This window comes from Xiphophorus hellerii, chromosome 6 (genome assembly GCF_003331165.1).
Source record: "Xiphophorus hellerii strain 12219 chromosome 6, Xiphophorus_hellerii-4.1, whole genome shotgun sequence".
Classification (NCBI taxonomy): domain Eukaryota; kingdom Metazoa; phylum Chordata; class Actinopteri; order Cyprinodontiformes; family Poeciliidae; genus Xiphophorus; species Xiphophorus hellerii.
Genome location: NC_045677.1, coordinates 8,871,683 through 8,890,644, shown reverse-complemented (window position 1 = coordinate 8,890,644; position 18,962 = coordinate 8,871,683).

Here is an 18,962-nt window from a genome sequence, read left to right as displayed (position 1 = left end):
AAGTAGCAATCATAGTTGACTAATGTTGGGAACAAAAAAACCCGCCACGCATTTAAAGACTGTAAATTAGGGGTGTCAAACTCATTTTCATTTCGGGCCACATCCAGATAAACAGCATCTTTAGAGGGCCGACTGTGTCACAAAACTACCATGAACAAACTTTTTTTCATTTGAGAACTTCTTGAAATTAAAAATTAAGCATCTGTTCCCCTTCACCTAATTTGGCAGAATACGGGAAAAAAACTGTTTAGATTGATAAAATACTGTTTAAGCACGCTGCTATTGTGAAGATTTCATTCCCAGAGTCTCAAGAACCGCATGAAATCTTCTGACGGGCCGGATCTGACCCACGGGCCTCAAGTCTGACACACGTTCTGTAAGTAAACATTGGAGAACCTCAGTCAGCAGTGGCCTCTCTCACACTTGCTGTTCTGGAAAGAGATAAGGATTAACATTTGATAATGCGTGCATGGAGTTGCACACTAGGCTGTGTGCTGAAAGATCCTTTCACACATGAAGGAACCAAACTGCTGCTGCTTTGTCCATCCTACACTTTGTTTTTGTACAAAACCTATCATGTATGAGAACAGGATAGATTTTGTACAGCCATAAAGACGCATGCAAGCATGTACGTCCTCCAGCAGGAGCCTTTTGTGTTTTGCCATTTTCCATCTCCGACTGCATTTGGATCTAGTAGTGGTGCTGGCAGCTCCTTTTTTTGTCCAAAACCTACATTCTGGTGCTATGGTGAATATCTTGAGCTAAATCCTAAAGCTGCAACAAAAATGGTACAAACTGCAACAAACCGTTGGCCAGTCCGTCAGTTGTTTGCAAGCAAAATACAGGCTGCTAAACCGATTTGATTGAAGTATTTTTTATTAAAAATTGTTTTTCCGTAATAACAAAATCTCATAAAAACAAACCCTGACACCCTGCCAATAGGAGAGCCACTTCTTTTGGGCAAGTTCTGTTAAATTTCTCAGCATACAAAGAATGTAGCAACACAATCGCTGTCTTTCTATGAAAGAAAACCACTGCTCTTTGATTTATTTAAATATGTATGTTTATAAAATTTCATTACATACAGTTTTTATGTATAAAATATTTTTCTATTCTATTCTATTTTACTCTGTTGTTGGACTTTTAATTTTTCAGGCCATCAAAAATTTTTTTTTATCAGTATATCAATCGACCTGAATAAATAAATAAAAACAAATAGATTTATTAATAACTTTATTCAGGAGGGAGCCACAGTACCTTGCACCACGTTCAGTTTCGCTAACCACAGCTAGGACTACTTACCATCAGACCTGAAGAGCAAAAGAAATCGCTTTAACTGAGCCCGTCTAAGAACGAGACTTTAGGACTCCAGGAAACCGCACTGAGAGCCATCACCCGTAATGTCCTTCCCGAAATGACTTTATGAACGCAACAATGACTCATCCTGGAAGATTGGACAAAAACGGTGAAAACCTCTGGCTAAAAAAAGAACACAAGGGCCCATCTCACAGTTTGCAAAAGTCTTGGCCGTTTTTCTTTATTTTTCGGAAGTATTCTGTACTGATGAAACAAAAATTGAGCTTTGTGGATGAATAAATCAAGTCAGAAAAAGAACGTAGTACCCAAAGTTTAAATGTGCTGCAATTCTGACCAGCTGTCAATTGACCAGCTTGGCTAACTTATTACCCCTCTGGACAATGATCCAAGGAAGGCACCCTAATCAGCAAATCCACCTCTGAATGCGTAACCTCTGAAGTTAAGGTCATGGACTAGCCTAGTCAAAGTCTGGACTGACGTCCAATTTAGATACTGAGGCATGAAATTAGACTGTGAAGCAGAGTAGGCCAAAACTCATTCGAAGAAATGTGATTCTTACAACCGAGATCATTTTAAGAAAGTAAAAGTAATGTATTATTAATTTAGTTGGTGGCAAATGAGGATGTCAGAATTGTGCATCATATGAACCTGCACAGAAGGTTTTGTTTGTTCTTTACAAAGCACGACATCACAGAATTATTGACCAGTGTAATTGCATTCACATTTGAACTGAAAATGAAAAGAAAAAGAAAAAAACCATCTCTTGTGTTTGATCTTGTAAAAAGCTTCAAGGACTCTGGGGAAATTTCAATACATAAAAGGCCAATAACAGAGTAGTGCCAGTATTAGATGCGCCCTTTAAGCTCTTAGGTGCCACTACATGACAAGCCATCATGTTATTGTAATCGATAGACTCACAGAAGCTGGGGATCATCTCGGAAAACCAATGTCGATCACCTCCAACCTTCTGACGCATCAGTAAATACGACCTGAGGGTGGACACCGCAGGGACGAAGACGTGCCTCGCTTTGTGCAAAGTTCTGTAGCTCTTCTCAGACGGTGGATGTGTGTTCTCAGATGACTTCTTGTTTCTTCTTTGTGTTAGGCAAAAACGAGAAAAGAACCCCGCCTGTGTTTCTAGACGTCTACAAATTAGAATAATGTCCCAATAGCTGTCAACGAAAGCTGCCACCGCCAGCAATTTTGATGATGTACACCCAAGAACGTTTGAGGATATCCGTTCAGTATGCATGTGTCAAACAAATGGTTGTTTTATAGTGCACAATGCAGCCTTCTGCTACACAAGTTTTAAAAAGCGACAACAAAACAGAAAGGACTTCAAGCTATTTCTAAACTCTTATTTGGGAACATTGAGGTTTCTCATGCAGCTACACTGCAGAAGAAAACGATGGACCAAACCACAGCCTTATGCCACAGTATGCAACCCTCAACAGCAATAAGGTATATAGTTGGCTCTGCACTTTACTGAATTATTAATCTGAATGAACATCGCGGTAAATGTGAATGCAAATGTGAGTGGTACTGCAGAAAAATCAGCTAAAGTTCAAATTCAGCCGCCTGCAGCATCCAACCAGTGTCCCAAACCCTTCATATCAAATGACATGCAACAACACAACAGTGCTGTCATGGCAGAGGGGATTTCCCTCCAGCTGCACTTTTATGGTGCATTCAAGTACATCTTAAACGTTGGATTGGCTAAATATTAAAACCAACGTGATGTAAATTTTTTTTATTTTCAATTGTCTGTACCTTCTTATAAAAATTCTTAGACAGTTTTGGAGTAGTTTTATTGGTTTAGCCGATGGCAACTGGTGAATGTGCATTGTCCACCTTCCAGGCATTCTGGAAAGCTTTTTTTTGTTTGTTTTTGTGCCTTTATGCAACCTTGGTCTGATCTTTTCATGACGGATCCGAATTTTACAAATGCAACTCAGGCCATATGTGGTCCTAAATTTGATGCATATTCGATCTCTTCAAATGTGACCTGTGTCTGTACGCCATTCATCCGACTTGTACGTCAAATGTCACTATTCTGCATACTGATACGCAGAAGCGTGAAGAAAAACAACAACCACGATGCAGATTGAGTTGTTTAATGTGCTGGCTCCAGTTACGACAACTTTATAATCTCAGGATGCGCTTCACCATTACCATCCATGTTTACTTCCGTAAACACCGACTTTGTGAAAGTAAAGTCAGTGTTTGCTGACTTTAATGTGATGTTATTGCCCTCCCCCCAAAAAAGTGAAGGTCGAACATGTTAGGTCAGCTGGTTTTACCGCTGTATTTGCTGTGCAATGGCTGCTGGAAAAGACAAATGTTTTTTGGGGGTCTTACCATCTACAAACCAATTTACTGCATTCTTGTTGGTTGAGCTGGAGGTTCTACTTCTGCTTTTGGGCCAAAGATTTACGGTTGTACAGTTGTGCATCTGTTTGTAGCCATTTTTATGCGTGTTAAGTACGAGTGTAAACACCGATTTGACCGTAAGGGGTGCGGGCAGCAGCAGCTTATTTGGATTTGAAGTGATGGAGTCTGAAAACAGCTCATTCTGAAAGATCAATCTAGGCAGAACTCAGCAGATGAAACCTCATTATCCAAGAATGATTTTGTGAAAGAATTGTAGTGAAGTTGTTTTGTATAGCCTACAGGCCTACGCTAACTTGTCCAAGGAAGCAAAATAAGTCCCCTTTAAGAAGACCCCAAAGTAAATATTTAGTCTGGTGAAACATCTAGGCTACATTCTCCAATAATCAGAGCAGAAACTGCATGGAAAACCACTTTGAGACAAGAACGAGGCTGCTATGAACAATGTATTGCACTTTTGCATAATTTTCTCCAGCCTATCAATTAAATAATACATGTTGTTTCACACTTCCAACCTCCTCACTTTTTGTTCCTCACATCAGATCTGAAAATCTCTAAAATGCACTATTCTGAAAGATTTCTCCAACAGTAGTGTTAAATTTGAATATATTCACAGTTTCTTTGATGGTGTGCAGTTTGTATTTCAAAAACTTTTCGCATTAATGGGAAAAGGCAAAATTCAGAATGAGAGGCAGTTTCAAAAAGAACGCGCGTCATTATTGAGCAAAACAATGGACAAAAGGGATGCAGCCAAAGTGAACGCAACTTTATATATAAATGCAAGAACGGAAAACATAAAAATATAAGACAAACACCAACAATTTTACCCAAAACAAAAACTGTTCCACCAAAGCAGTCTTTAAAAAGCTGCTTAATTTACAATGGTAATGAACCTCAGGTATGTTAAGGAGATACCATACACAAAGAACAAATGTATGGAAAGCAGTTTTGCCAAATTCTGCTTATGACCTAGGAACCGTCAGTCTTCGGAGGACTAGATGTTACACATAAAGGTATTTTAGCAGACTGGAGACCTAAGATGGAAACGCGCTAAGCAGTGCATTAGCAATGAGAGTTCAAATGTGAGCTTTTCTTTAGACTGATGAGACGATCAAGCTAACCAGGTTAAGTTCACAATGGTGAATCCTTGCTGTGGCAGCTGTAACAAAACGCAGAGCACCATGACATGCCGGGGCCAGAATATGTCCTGATGAGGCTCGCTTTGTCAGATGGAAAGCATCTTATGAAAATAACCTTTAAGCGGGCATTAAACATATTTTATTAAGCCCAAATTTCTCAATTAAATGTTTTTTTTAATTTTTTATTATCTGTAATATTGTTAGAGCAGAAATATATTTAAAATTATTCTAAATATATTTTTTCCATGAACTTAAATGGAAAATCATCAGAATTAACAAATGAAGGTTTTCAAATGTCCCTTTTGTGTGCAGTTAAATCGATGTGCCAGTGATAAAATACTTAGACCTTTTAATAAATTGTATTTTCAACAATATTCAAATGTATTCATTGGGTCTATGTAATACAAACATATGTACAAAACATAACTCATAACTTGGTACGACGGCCTTAACTATTGAGCTAAAATGTGACAAAAAAAAAGCACCAGCTGCTTGAGTGTCAGATAACGATGATGTGTCTTTATCTGTCGTCCACTGACGACATACAAAAAAATATATTGGTGAGGAAACCTGTCCATCGGACGAGGCAGACACTCAAAACTGCCAGTGTGCTTAGAATGACAAATCCCAGACAGTAGAAAATGCGATGGCACAAGCACTTTCCTTATTAAGAGTGAGACCTGTCTGGGCAGAGTGAGAGAGACGGGAAGAGCGCGAATAGAGGTTAAGCCCGACTGCATCACCGTCGGCAACACGACAAGTAAAGAAAATAAAACCGAGAAGACTAGATTTTATTCGAAACTCCTCCAGTTGCAGCATTAAAGCGAACATCTTTTCTCAACGTGTTCGACTCACAGTGTGGTCTTTGATTTAATATTTTATAGCGAAAGTTGTTAACTTCTAACTGTACAACACAAACATTTGTAAGAAGGTTAAACCCCTGAAAGTAGAAATATGATGGCCCATGGTTCGGCATCATCTATCAAATATGTGAGCGTGTCTCCTCAGGCCTTTGGGCTCTTTGAGAAAGTAAACTTTAACCAGTGTTTGGGTAACGGTTTTACTGGAGGTCTAAAGTTTGTCTTGAATTGTTTTGAAAGCTTGGAGTAACTATCTGGACAGATGCACAGCCACTGGCCTGGAGCTGCTGGACGAAGCAGGACAGGTGACCCAGCAGCCGAGCAGAACAGTGTGTAGTCTCTGAGAATCTATGAAAACCTCTTTTTTTTTACACTTTGGCTGAAATTGTGGAGCATCTAAATGAGGAGCGTCAAACTCATTCAAATTTTGGGCCACATCAAGATTAGAAATGTCTTAGTTTTACTGCCACTCCTCTACTTTCTGAAATCATAAGGGGGAAAAAAGACTCTTCTCTCGAATTACATTGTTTTCCCCCAAATTAAACTAGCCCCCTTTCTGTCACATTGCTGCCAATGATGCCAAAAAAAAAAATCAACATTTTTTAGAAATTAAATAAAAAAATTATTTCATAGTTCTTGCAGTTGGAGATGTTTTTCAACTAACAAACATATCAAATTATCCCTGGATACAAATTTCCGTAAAAAAATCTCAAAGTTAAACAGCTGCAAAATAAAAAATATCTTGACATGTAGATTTAGCATTTCTCAGTGTTCTTGTCACCACTTTGCTTTTTTATTTTTTATTTTTGAACGTGTGGATCCATCTGTAGTGTTGCCGCTGACACTCGGTCCTCTGCTGGCACTTGGCTTTTGTTTGGTCATTTAGCAGCTTTCCAGCTTGAAGCCAGCGAACATCTGGGCACACGAGCCGATTAGTTCTCCAGAGCGCTCTCCGATATTTAATCTGCTCGCTGACATGGGTAATATTCGTCACGTTATTCTAAGTGGAATGCATTGGCCGCCTCGCTTTAACATCCACGTTAAAGTTAAAACTGCAGCCGCGTACGTTTAATTATGCCGCCGCTGACTCGCTACATGTCTGCGTGTGTGTGTGTGTGTGTGTGTGTGTGTGTAGCGTAATGGCACACTTTTATTTGATGAGTACTATAATGTAGTACAGGTTGGAGCTTATAGGCTATAATTGGGAGGCATTATCATGATATGGTGGAAAACTTTCTCATCGTGTTGCACGTTAATTGGCCCGCCTACATGTAAGAAAATATAGGGTGCATTTATCTTCCCACAGGCTCCCACAAGGTGTCAAAGACTTACTTACATGTAATTACAACATTTTTGGATTTTGCCATCAATAGAGCCGCCTCACTGTAAACTGCAAAAAGGTAGACGTAGTTTTGCTCAGTTGCAAGGTTGCAGGAGGCAAGACCGGATATATTGCCTCTTCTTGTAGTTTTAGTTGAGTCTTAAAGTGGCAGTGATTCCTTCGGCCATGTGTGGAAAATCACTTAATCTCCCTATGGGAACCAGCTGTGCAAAACATATGGGTGGAGCTACAGTTTCCCAGCTTCCGCCTCACAGAGCAGCCTCTCCCTCACGACTCCTTCACTCAGCTCCTTTAGGCTAGCCAGCAGCATTTAGTAAACACGTGTTGAGCTACTTCCCAGTGAAACGCTGGTAAAAACGTTAAAGGATTAATAGAGGAGCGATGTCATAATACCACCCCGAAGGCAGGGTTTCAGAAAGAGCAGGTGTTTTTAAAGCGACAAGAGGCCCAATTTCAGGAAGTAAAATTTCTTGTCATCTTTGACGTTAACTTTGGGATTTCTTTTTTTTGATATCTATGATAAACTGCATGTTCCAGGTTTTCTACAGCGCCATCTGTTCTTCCACTGTTAATAAGCAGGCCATGTCTTTTTTTTGGCCCAATTAATACATATGCACAAGTATTGTTTTATACTTGTGCATATGTATTAATTGTTTTTATCTTGTAACCAGGTTGCTATGTATTGCAAATTTTTTGCCCAGGTCCCTCTTGAAAATGAGATCTAGATCTCAACGGGGTTTACCTGATTAAATAAAGGAAGAGATGTATAGCATTCATAACCACTGAGGTTACTTTTTTTTGGCAAAGAAAAGTTAAAAACTGTGTAATTTTCACTCCTCTTTACAATTAGGCACCACGTTTGTACAAATGTGTGAAATTTGAGTGGTTCTGAATACTTTGGCAGGGCGCTGAATGATTGCTCTGTTGACACACCACTTGCTTTAAGGTTTTGTGTTGGTGTTTTGTTAAATGTGTTTCTCCCCAGTAGCCTACACATATGCAAATTAGCATGAAACAATGACCCCCCCCCCAAAGCAAAACCTTTTCATCAGAAGTTTGGTAAAAAGTTGAAGTTCTACATACCAGCTGTTGGCTCCGTGGGTGGAGGATTGTTAGTGGAAGCAGAACTAGTCACACAAGAAATTTTAACTTTCCTTCTGCAACAAGATTATTAGAAAAACTATTTTTTTATAGTGAACATTAAACTCTGGATCTTCACCTGGATCCTGTCTCAATGGCTTGGATCCAGGTTCCTAACTATTAGACTTGGGGCTTTCTGAAACCTTTTACAAGCGCATAGAACGCTGTATAAAACGCTGAAGAGAAGGGGTAAAATCTTACAAAAACACAACGGCGGCCCCTTTAAGGTCTAGGAAAGACTGGAAGTGGACAAATAGACATTAACTCCACTCTCGGCTCATCACCGCAATGCCTGCCTTTGTACACAATCTTGCAAATGGCCCAGTCATTAGGATACACTGTATGAATATGAAACTTGCACTTCCCTCAACAATTTACCTGATGCTCTGCCAAGCAGCACTGGCAGTCGGAGGCAGAAAAGACAGCTCTCAGAAAATGCGCTGTTGTTGGAAATCAAAAATGTCCCGACATGATCGTTGCCAGCCTTTCTGCAAAATAACATAGCCTTTCATTTTTTCTTTTTCTTTTTTTTATAAAACTGAAAATGTTTTGCATTGTTGGCCCAACCTATCACTGGAAATCTCAGTGTCTTGCACACAGACTGTTTCACATAGAAGAATATATATATATATATATATATGTATATATATATAGAGAGAGAGAGAGAGCGAGAGAAGCAACATTATCTCGCTTTCCTGAATCTATAATGCTATTGCTGTCGCTGGGTGGAATGGCTATTGTCTCCTGTGAGAGATTATGTCAGCTCTACTAAGTACAATTGTATATTTTCATGCATTCGAAAACAATATTTTCTGGCATGTGAATTTTTAACTCTGTGTGGAAAAAGCCCTCCAAAAAACACAATTACCCAACTGGAAATAGCAGGCCATCACCAGCTGCAAATCTAAAACTTGGGAGAAGGTTTTAGCTTTGCAGCTCTGCAGGAATGATGTTGCAGCACTGCTGCCTTGCACCAAGAATGTCCTTGGTTCAAATCCTGGCCTGTCGTTTGTCTGCATGGAGTTTGCGTCGGTCCTCTCCCAAGCTCTCCAGCTTCCTCCCACAGTCCCAAAAGCATGACTGTTGGGCGTTTCTCTAACTTGCCCTTAGGTACGAGTGTATGACTGATTTTGATTGCTCGTTAAGAGTTGTGCACCATTCGCTCCGTTAAGCTTTTAAGACACTCCGCATACAAAACGTACAAAGCAAAACGGCCCCATACAAATCACGAGCTCCACAGAAATATCATTATATCTTTAAACTCAACCTTCAATTCAGTCTTCCGAAGCTTCGCAGACAAAAGCAACAAAAGCCAAAAAAAACAACAAAAGAAAACACCGTACTATACAGCCAACTCATAATTTTATCCTCAGAAAACCAAAATACATCTGCATTCCCTCTACTGATGCAATCAAACACTAACAATCTAAAACGTTAGTTAGAATTGCCTGGTGATGACTTGTTATTGTCTCTTCATTAATTTTACATCCTAGCATTGTGCTGGTGGTGTAACGCTCTGGGGAGATTTTGGTACTAAGTAGTGCTTGGTGTAAAGGGAGTGGATTAATAAAGAAGGAGGAAACTACATCCAAATTCTTCAACTTCGCTTTAAGTCAACATCTGAACAGGAACAGGTGGGCGTTCCAGCAGGATAACGATCCCAAACCTTCCTCAAAACTACTTTTGGAACGGAGAAAGAAGTAAACAATAAGCGTCAGAAATGATCTCCACAGTTCTGCTGAAGTGCTTTGAAGCCAGAGCTCTGGTAGGAAAGTCATTTTTAAATTAGCTTTTGTTTCGATATTCAGCCAGAAATGATGTCGGAGGCTAAAAACTGAAGCTACCTTGTGACTCGATAGAGGGCTGTGATCCAAATATTAGAGGGGAGGTATTCATGCTCCTCTGGGTATTAGAAGCTTTGTAATAAAATCAAACTCGTGATCATAATTTAATTTGTATATTGGTTATTTACAACAAATGACTCTGAAAGAGGCCTCGATGAGCCTGATGAACGCCTGTAAACTTCCCACCAGTTCTGCATGTCCAACACACTAAGACTTTTTTCTCTTTTGTGTATATTTTCCGTAGGTCTTCACAAATCTGGACGCATGGCTTTTTAATTTATTTGTTTGTTTAAACAAGGCCGCCTCCTCTGCCTTTTCCGTCCTCAGCCCATATCTTTCTCTCCCCGGCTGTCAGAGGCTGAAATAACACGCGGAAAGGACCGAAGAGTCGGTTGAATGACAGAGAGGAAATAAAGGGGGGATAGGAAAGCTAAATAACAACGCATTCATTTACAGCCATTAGCATTCAAACAATCGTTCGGGCCTCGCAATCTGGCACAAAGCCCCCCCTGTCACATCCTCACCTTGGACACTTGCCACCAAAACAGCCTCGCGCCTCATACAGTCGTTCCTCGCGCCTGCCGTCCGCCGGCTTTATTTTGAGGGCGTCGGCACTTAAATGCCACTCAGAAAAAAAGGGAAAAGGGAGAGGAGCGGGATGGAGGGGAGGGTGGTGACAGAGCCTGAGGGAACAAACATCACCACCTGTCTGGCTCTCTGACAGCAAGGAGCAGACAGGTGGAGAGAGGAGGAGGACAAGCAGAGCACAGTGTGTGTGTGAGAGAGACTTCTTCTTCTTTTTGTGTGTGTGTGTGTGTGTACAGAGCTGAAGCATCTTTCCAGCCGAGAGATTGGCATCTGTCTCCATTTGATTCAGACTATGCCGTGCGGCAGCTGTCCGTGACTGTCTGCGTAGCGTGCTATTAGACGCCATACCTGGCCAGTTCCTCTGGAATACCTACATGCATCTGTCCGTCCGTCTGTTATCCTCACGCCGACTGTCAAGCCGCCAGCCTTCACTCATGTCCGTCTCCGTGGCAAAGCCGCGCGTCCTCATTGTGACGGGAACGCTTTCCGTCGGTTCCCCTGTCACTCTGCAAGATTTTCTGCTTACGCGCTGCAAACTCCGCCGTGTTCTTGTCCGTTTGTTCCCAAAGGGAACCTGTACACTGGTGGATGACTGGGAGATGTACTGGGATCAAAGCGTAGCCTTCCCCCCACCCACGCACCCACCTCATCCCGTCTTTCCATTCCTCAGACTTCCAGGCTCCTGACGGTGGCCTTCAAAAACAGGCTCAAGCTGGCAGCTTCCAGACACAACCGATATGAGACACAGTCACCGGTTAAGTAAGGTGTGCAGAAGCTGTCATAAAATTTAACGTGCAGCTGATAAATCAAGTTCCCATGTGCGCTTGAATGTCAGAGAAGGTGAAGGTCTGTTTGATTTCCACAGCTGATGCCACTGGGTTAAAGAGAAGCTTAGCATTAATCATCTGAAGGAGAAATAAATGCCATATTACGCCACAGAAATGTTAACGCGCCTGCTTGCTTAATAGGATGTGATTTGGAATTAAAATGGCTAAATAATTTACCCGGACGCTGATATTTTATTACTTTAATAAAGACAAACATTCTAGGTTTGATTTCAAAATGACTAAGCACGATCAGGGCCGGCCCTAGCCTCTTTGGTGTTTGTAGGCGAGATTTATTTTGTGCCCCCCCCCCAATCAATTCAATGTGTATTTATGACTACACTCAACACTTTTGATTTTATTTTTAATTAAAAAATATATCTAAAACACATTGTCTACAAACCAAAAAGTATTCTTACTAGTGACATCAAATGAAAGAGGATTAGGACTGCTGGAAAAAAAGAGGAAATTATGACTTAAATCTCAGAAATCCGACTTTTTTCTCAGAAGATTAAAGTCGGAATTCTACGAAAAGTTAGATTTCTGAGATAAGTCGGAATTATGAAAGGTGAATATTTGTTTTCTAAGTGGCCCTAATCCTCTTCCATAGAGTCATGCACCGAAGAAGTTTAAGGTAGGGAGAAATTCAGATGTATAAATCTGTGTATAGACGTGTCACCTCATGCACTGCTGTTATAAATCTGCATTTGCGGTGAATTGGAGGCAGCTGCACCTGCTTTCCAAGCCACTCTATCTCTGTCTCTAAATGGATACATAAATTAGTATTCGTACCCGGGACGCTCCCTGCATGTGTCTGAATAACCACGGCAGTGACCCTCGCTGAAGTCTGTTTCAAATCGCTACGACTAATGAAGGATTTTTTTTTATTAAAGGCGCCTTTTGATGAAATTTGTCATGGAATTCACCTTCCAAAAAAATTAAAAGCAAAAAAAGGAAATTTAGAGAATTGAGTCATATTTTGTTGTATATTATTGCTGACTGAAGTGGCTTGTGTTGCCACTTGCATTTTGACAGCAAGTCAAAAGTTTGCATGCATGTGGACGACTGTACACTTTCACAAACCTTTAATTTTTGTACATGCCGAGTTGTTTGTGTAAAATATTGTCCCACTTTCCTCTCCATTTTGCAAAGCGGTTCACTCAAATGTCATTTCATCAGTCCAAACTCCATTGTTTCAGCTACGTTAACCAAACAGAAATCGCCTGTTCCTAACTATTAGAATAATAGTCTGTTTAGCACTACTTCACACGATTCTTCAATTGGCAAAATGTCCATGTTGCACTTTATCAGCATGGATGGAGGAGGTCCAAGGCAGGTGAGAATGAGCGATATTTCTTTTTACTGCAACACATTTCTTTTACCCCTAATTTCTTATTCTCTGGTATATTTCATCTTTCATTTACATTTGCAGTATTATCTGTAATCTGTATACATGTATATTTCAGTTTTCAGCCACAGTTTGAAAAAATGTCACGGTATTTGCTTGAAAGAATTTCTGATTCTGGGTCCTATTTATTTTATTTTATTTTATTCCAGAAGGAAATTTTTCGACAGCGTTGAAATATCAACAAATGGTGCTGGCATGAAAGCGATGTAATAGGCTTCAATGACATCGGTGCACTTAGTGCTGCATTGTCGTCCATTATGCAACGATTGCTTGGAAGCGCACGTACACTTGTTTGCAAGTTGTGTTATTTGAAGGTACTATTTACTTTTGTTTCACATCTTCAGTGATTTGGCACATTAAAGACTTTTGCGAAGAAAATGTCTCTTGGACCATGAATGCCATTGTTTAGGCCTGTGTGTGTTTAACTGTTTTGAAAATGTGGGGTTTTGAGTTGACAGCTGCATGAAAGCAATCAAGAAAAACAGTTTGGTGATATAAGTTAACATTCAGCACCGCCGCACCCACAACAACTAGGCTAACAAAATAAAAATGTGACCAGATACAAATGAAGAAAAAATGTAGTTGTGCCAACTGAGCAACGTAGAAATAAGCAACCAAAGAAACTAATGATGACGTTGTTAGAACTAGCTAGGCTATATATCGATTAGCTTCAAGTTTGGCTGGCTAGGTAGCCTAGCCTCTACCACAGCAAATTAAAACTGCACAGGTGGGGCGTGCCGTGGTGGCGTAGGGAATAGCGCGACCCATGTTTGGAGGCCTTGAGTCCTCGACGCGGCCGTCGCAGGTTCAACTCCCGGACCCAACAATATTTGCCGCATGTCTTTCCCCCTCCCCTTCCCCCTGTCCTGTCAGCCTACTGTCATATAAGGGACACTAGAGCCCACAAAAGACCCACCTGGAGGGTTAAAAAAAATGAAACTACGCAGGCAATTTTATCACGTTACTATTGTACCTCTCTGACTCATTTTCCCTCTTCTTTTCTTTTTTGGTCACCAGACAATGTGAAATATTTTGACATAATGCTTTCTGAAGCCACTTACATTACAAACTCACCCCACTCATCCCACCCAGAGCGCGACTGTCAGTGAGCAGCAATGGGGCAGTGAGGGGAGATGGATGAAGGAGTAAATTATCATTATTGTTATCATTAGATGTTGTGTTTAATATTCTTTGCTATTCAGTTGAATCCTGTTAAGCACTTTGTATTGCGTGGTTGCTGAAAATGTGCTATATAAATAAAATTACCGTTACCTATTACCTATAAATTTTAAAAAGAATAGTTACTCTTTTCTTGAACAGTTTTATGGCGCCCCTGGTCTTTTGGCGCCCTCAGCATTTCCCTATTCTAGCTACGCCGTCAGCCGGTCCAGAGTATGATGAATGATAATGAAGGGACTTGGGTCAAGCCATAAATTACGGGTAGATGGACAGACAGAGATGTCGTCTAAGCTGGGTCAAAGATGAATAAATGCAGTTTAGACATTAATTCATTGTTTTGTGGCCCACTACCAAAATAATCATATAGAAACCATAACAGCTCAACATCCATTTGAGTCTATCTAAAAGCTGGAAAACTATTTCGCTCGTTTTATGAGAGCAAGCAAGAAAATGCCATCAACTTAACTTTTGCGATCGAGAGTATTGAAAACTCTAAAATACCTGAATTGGTCTATTTCACACAAAAACAGAAGGAGGGGCTCGTCTAGAGTACCAGTCATGCTAAAATCGCCTCTTCTCTCATGGTCATAGTGAATAATCACAATTCGTCGACAGTCCTGACATCAGGATGTGACGCAAAACATTTAGTTTTGGCTCAGGTTCTGATGAGAAGCTTGGTTTGCTTCTCTTTTTACCAGTAGCTGCCGTTATGCTCAATGTGGACGTTCATTTAGTCAGCATTTTGAGGTAAAGCTGATCTGTAAACACTTACTGATCTGCTCTTTTTGAAAAATAAAAATCTTAAAAATGTTTATGAAAAAATTAAAAGGTTGGGTTCAAGTAAGCAGAAGTGACAGGGTTGGAGCACTTCCTGTCATTCATTAAAAACAAAAAAAATCCTCTTCAGCTGAGATTTATTTTGACTTGCAAGCTGAAATTGTTGCGTCTGAATTCCAGATGAAGTACACCCACTGGCATTTTGTTGTGCAGGTTGTTTTCTTCATCTTTTTCTTTTTTTTTTGATTCTGGAAACAATATATTCAGCCTGCTTCTGTGGCTCATCCAACTCAGAGTGCCTGCCAAACACATGTATGGCAAAACTGGCTCTCCAAGCCGCAGAAAATCCAGGCAGATGTGTTCCTTGGCCTGAATGGGGAAGAATCGGATGCATTCAAAACCCACAGAAACGAGCACAAATGTATATTTTTAATCCAATGTAATAGTCTCCCACTCCATTTTTTTCTTCAATAATAGAACCCCCCCCTCCCTCAAAAAAGAAAAAGAAAAAGGAAAAAAAGAGGCAAGAGCATACAGGTTTCTCTCGCTCTTTTGACAAACACTCTCACAGTCTCTCTCCGGTGGATAAATCAGCCCTTTCATGCTCTGTCGTCTGGCCGGCCCCGTTATTCTCTGCTCTTACAACACAGTCCCTCTCTCTCTCCCCCTCTCTCTCTTTTTTTATTTTTAAAACAACTTTTCTAATATTCACACATACTTCTCTTCTCGGCCTCCTTCGTTCTTCAAAGAGATTCCGCTGGAGTCAATCTACAAGTACCGAGTCGACTGGAGATGTGGGGGTTTGCAGCACGCGTAATGACCGGCGAAACGTGTGCGCTCACAAGAGAGGGTGTGTGTGTGTGTGTGTGGGTGGGTGTGCGCGAAGACGACAAGGTTTAATTTGTTCCGTGGTGATAAGGAACGAGGTAATGGCCCTTTGAAATAAAACCGTGACTGCGATACAGATGGTCTGATTAACATAAATATAGAAATATTATCACTTGATTGTCAGCTGGTGACCACTTTGGTGTGAGAATGAGGGTAAAAATATTTGCTCAGGATAAGAAACGGGGACGGATTCAAAATGATCTCGGTGGATATTTGTGTTCTGTTCCTTGTTTGTTCTTTGTACCCAAACTGAGGCTGTATTTTAAATTTGTCGACAGCAAAACGCACCGCTGATGTTATGCTCTGCTTTCGATGTTTGTAATTAAAAGGATTCCCTGCAAATTATTGCAGTCAGATTAGCAGTAACGTTGTGATTAATGCAGCAGTAAGGTTCACACTATGGATTTATTCCTTAGCATTCTTAACAAAAGGGTGCTAATAGCATAACTGTGTGAGGGCCAGGCAGCCAAGTACGGCATAAAATAGGATCCAATTAAAAGTGCCAGCAAACTTAATACTTAGAAATTATAATTATTTTTAATTTTTACCCATAGTGCATTGGAAAAGTTTGTGTATCTGATGAATGTTTCTCCATTTTGTTATGCCACAAGCAGAAATATAACTTTTTTTATTCTTAGTTTTATTGTTTTGTTGTGGTTATAGATGGGCCTCCATAATTTCAAAGTCTTGCCTTAGATCGGTGCTTTGACTGGGCCGTTTTATCACATGAACATTAGAGGTGCACTGATTTATCGGCCAGCCTATTTATCGGTGCCGATTTTCTTAACTTTGGGAGCTCGGTGATCGGACGATTTTTACATGTGAGGCCGATCTTATCCACCGATCTTATCAACCTCGGCAAAGGTCTAAAAATCAACCACTGTGGTTTTTAAAGAGTCCACGAGTTATGGGGGGAGTTCATTTAAAATCAGTGTTGAAGTCGACCAGGTCATGTCTGCACATTTACAGTTAACGATAGTCACCCCATTGTTGCCAGTTCTTTCTTGATGTATTGAGCAACATTTCAGACAAAAAACTGGTATCAGCCAAAAACAGAATTGGTAAGTTAGGCTTTTTAAAAGATTGGTAATTGGCGATCGGCCAGATAATTGCAATCGCTGCACCGCTAAAGAACATGCTTTTGTGTTTAAGGTGCTTCTGCTGGATGGTAAATATCCACTCCAATCTCATGTCTTTTCCCGCCTCTATTACAGTATTGATCTGTATTTACCTCCATCTAATTTTATCATTATTTCTGACAAGAAAAGCATGATTTTGCCACCACCATGTTTCACTGTGGGGATTGTATGTTCAGGGTTTAGTGGAGACAGGAAGTCCAGACGGTCCAGCTGTGACCTCATCTGACCAAAAATTCAGATGTTAGTTTTCAATTTCCTTTTAGAAATACGTGTTTGTCTGCGTCGATGTGTCACATAAAAACCACAGTAAAATACATTGTTTGTGGTTCAGTTTGAATTCTCAACTTGCCACATAGCTGAGCTCAAAGCTGTTACCACAGCAACACAAAATGCACAGGTCAAGATTCCCGGTCTGACCCTTTCAGGTCCGTTTTTACATGTCTGCTTTTTAGCAGCAGGTTCTGGGGCCACAAACAAAACCCCGAAGGCCTCATGCCTGCTGAGGTTCATAGACGTTTATTCTCAGAAACCCTCAGTGAATATTTGATTGTTTGAGAGAGCAGGGTGTGTTAGAGCTCACTTTTCCAGAAACCAGAGAGAGAACTACTTTTCTATGTTTTCATTTATGCTCTTCATCTCTGTTTCTGCTGCTGACAGGATTGGCGCTGACCCTTCTTTTTCTGCACACATCAAGTCTCCTCTGCTGCATGCAGACTCCATAAACCCCCGAGCTTTGCAGTTGATCCAGTACTTAGTTTTTCCTAGCTTTTTAGTGATTGAAAGTAAGAACTGTAGCTGAAATCCCTGCTGCCCCCGCTGCCCGACCTTTTGGTTCGGCAGAAGACGATGGATGGATGGGTATAATTTATGGAGTGCTGTGTACAGCGGCTCTCGTAAGTGTTGAGATGTTTTTATGGTAGGGAAAAAAAAAACATTATAAAGATTTAAACTCTTTCCACCTTTAACATGACGTGTCCATGTTTAGCCCTTGAGCTAAACCTTTGTCGAAGCTCATTTTGATTCAGTTTCTGCAACAAAAGTAATCTTTTGTTGAAGGCGATTATCATCCCACATCTTGACTTCTCCAAATTTCTGACTTTCTCTAATATGGTCTTTAGGTGACCCCACTGATGTTCTGTCAAATTTATCTGCGGACTCTTGAGCCATTCCAAAATTTGACTCTCGTTCCAGTGAGGCTTTCTTTTGTTGAATAAAAAATAAGTTTGGACTCGCTACAATTCTGTTGACAGAAAGGTGGAAGGGACAAAGCATGAATGAGGACAAAAGGTGTTCAAAAGAAGAAATAAAATCAGTTAAATAATTTCAAAAAAGGTCAAACTTCAATGTAAAATAAATCAAATTACACATAGCACGGATTGGGCCCAACTCAAGTGACGTCAACGAAACGCAAATCTGACCAAAGAACAAAAGTTGTTTAAATTGGGGGTGGAGTAACTCAAACTTGCCACATGAGGGAGGTACAACATAATAAAGGAACAAAAAGTACAAAATTAGCAAAAACAGATGTAAAACAAATAATGCAAACGTGACTAAACTTAACTTATTCACCAAATAAGTTAATATTAAAGTGACAAAATAAGGTCAACTTTAACAAATACAGTTCCCACGCTTCGGCCCTTTGTAAAAGTTGTATGTTCCTGACTTCAGCAACTCTATTTTTTGCAGAGCCTCAAAATAAAACAAAACAAATAAAAAAAAAACAAGTGTAAGTAAACCAGACAAATATTAACTAAAGTGCGCACCCAATAGAAAGTAACATGAACTTATGCATAGTGCAGTTTCCCTCAATGTTAGCCCAAACAAGCCAGGCTAACTCTGTGGTGGGAGGAGCATCCACTATAGGTGGACACCTGATTTTTGTTAGATGTTCACACAGGAAGGATGAAGGCTAAAGTTTTAATTGGGCATTCCAACAGAGTACAAGGTTAAAAGCATGTGCATGCATCACACCAGGGACAGCTCCTTGTTTTTAATTGTTCTCCTAGATTTGTTTTTCATTTGAATGTGTGAGATGAAAAAATGGAGAAACTCTTTCAGGTCATAAATCATTAGGTTGCCGAAACATGCCTGACCTAAAACAGTTATATATATTAAAAGAGAGAGAAAAA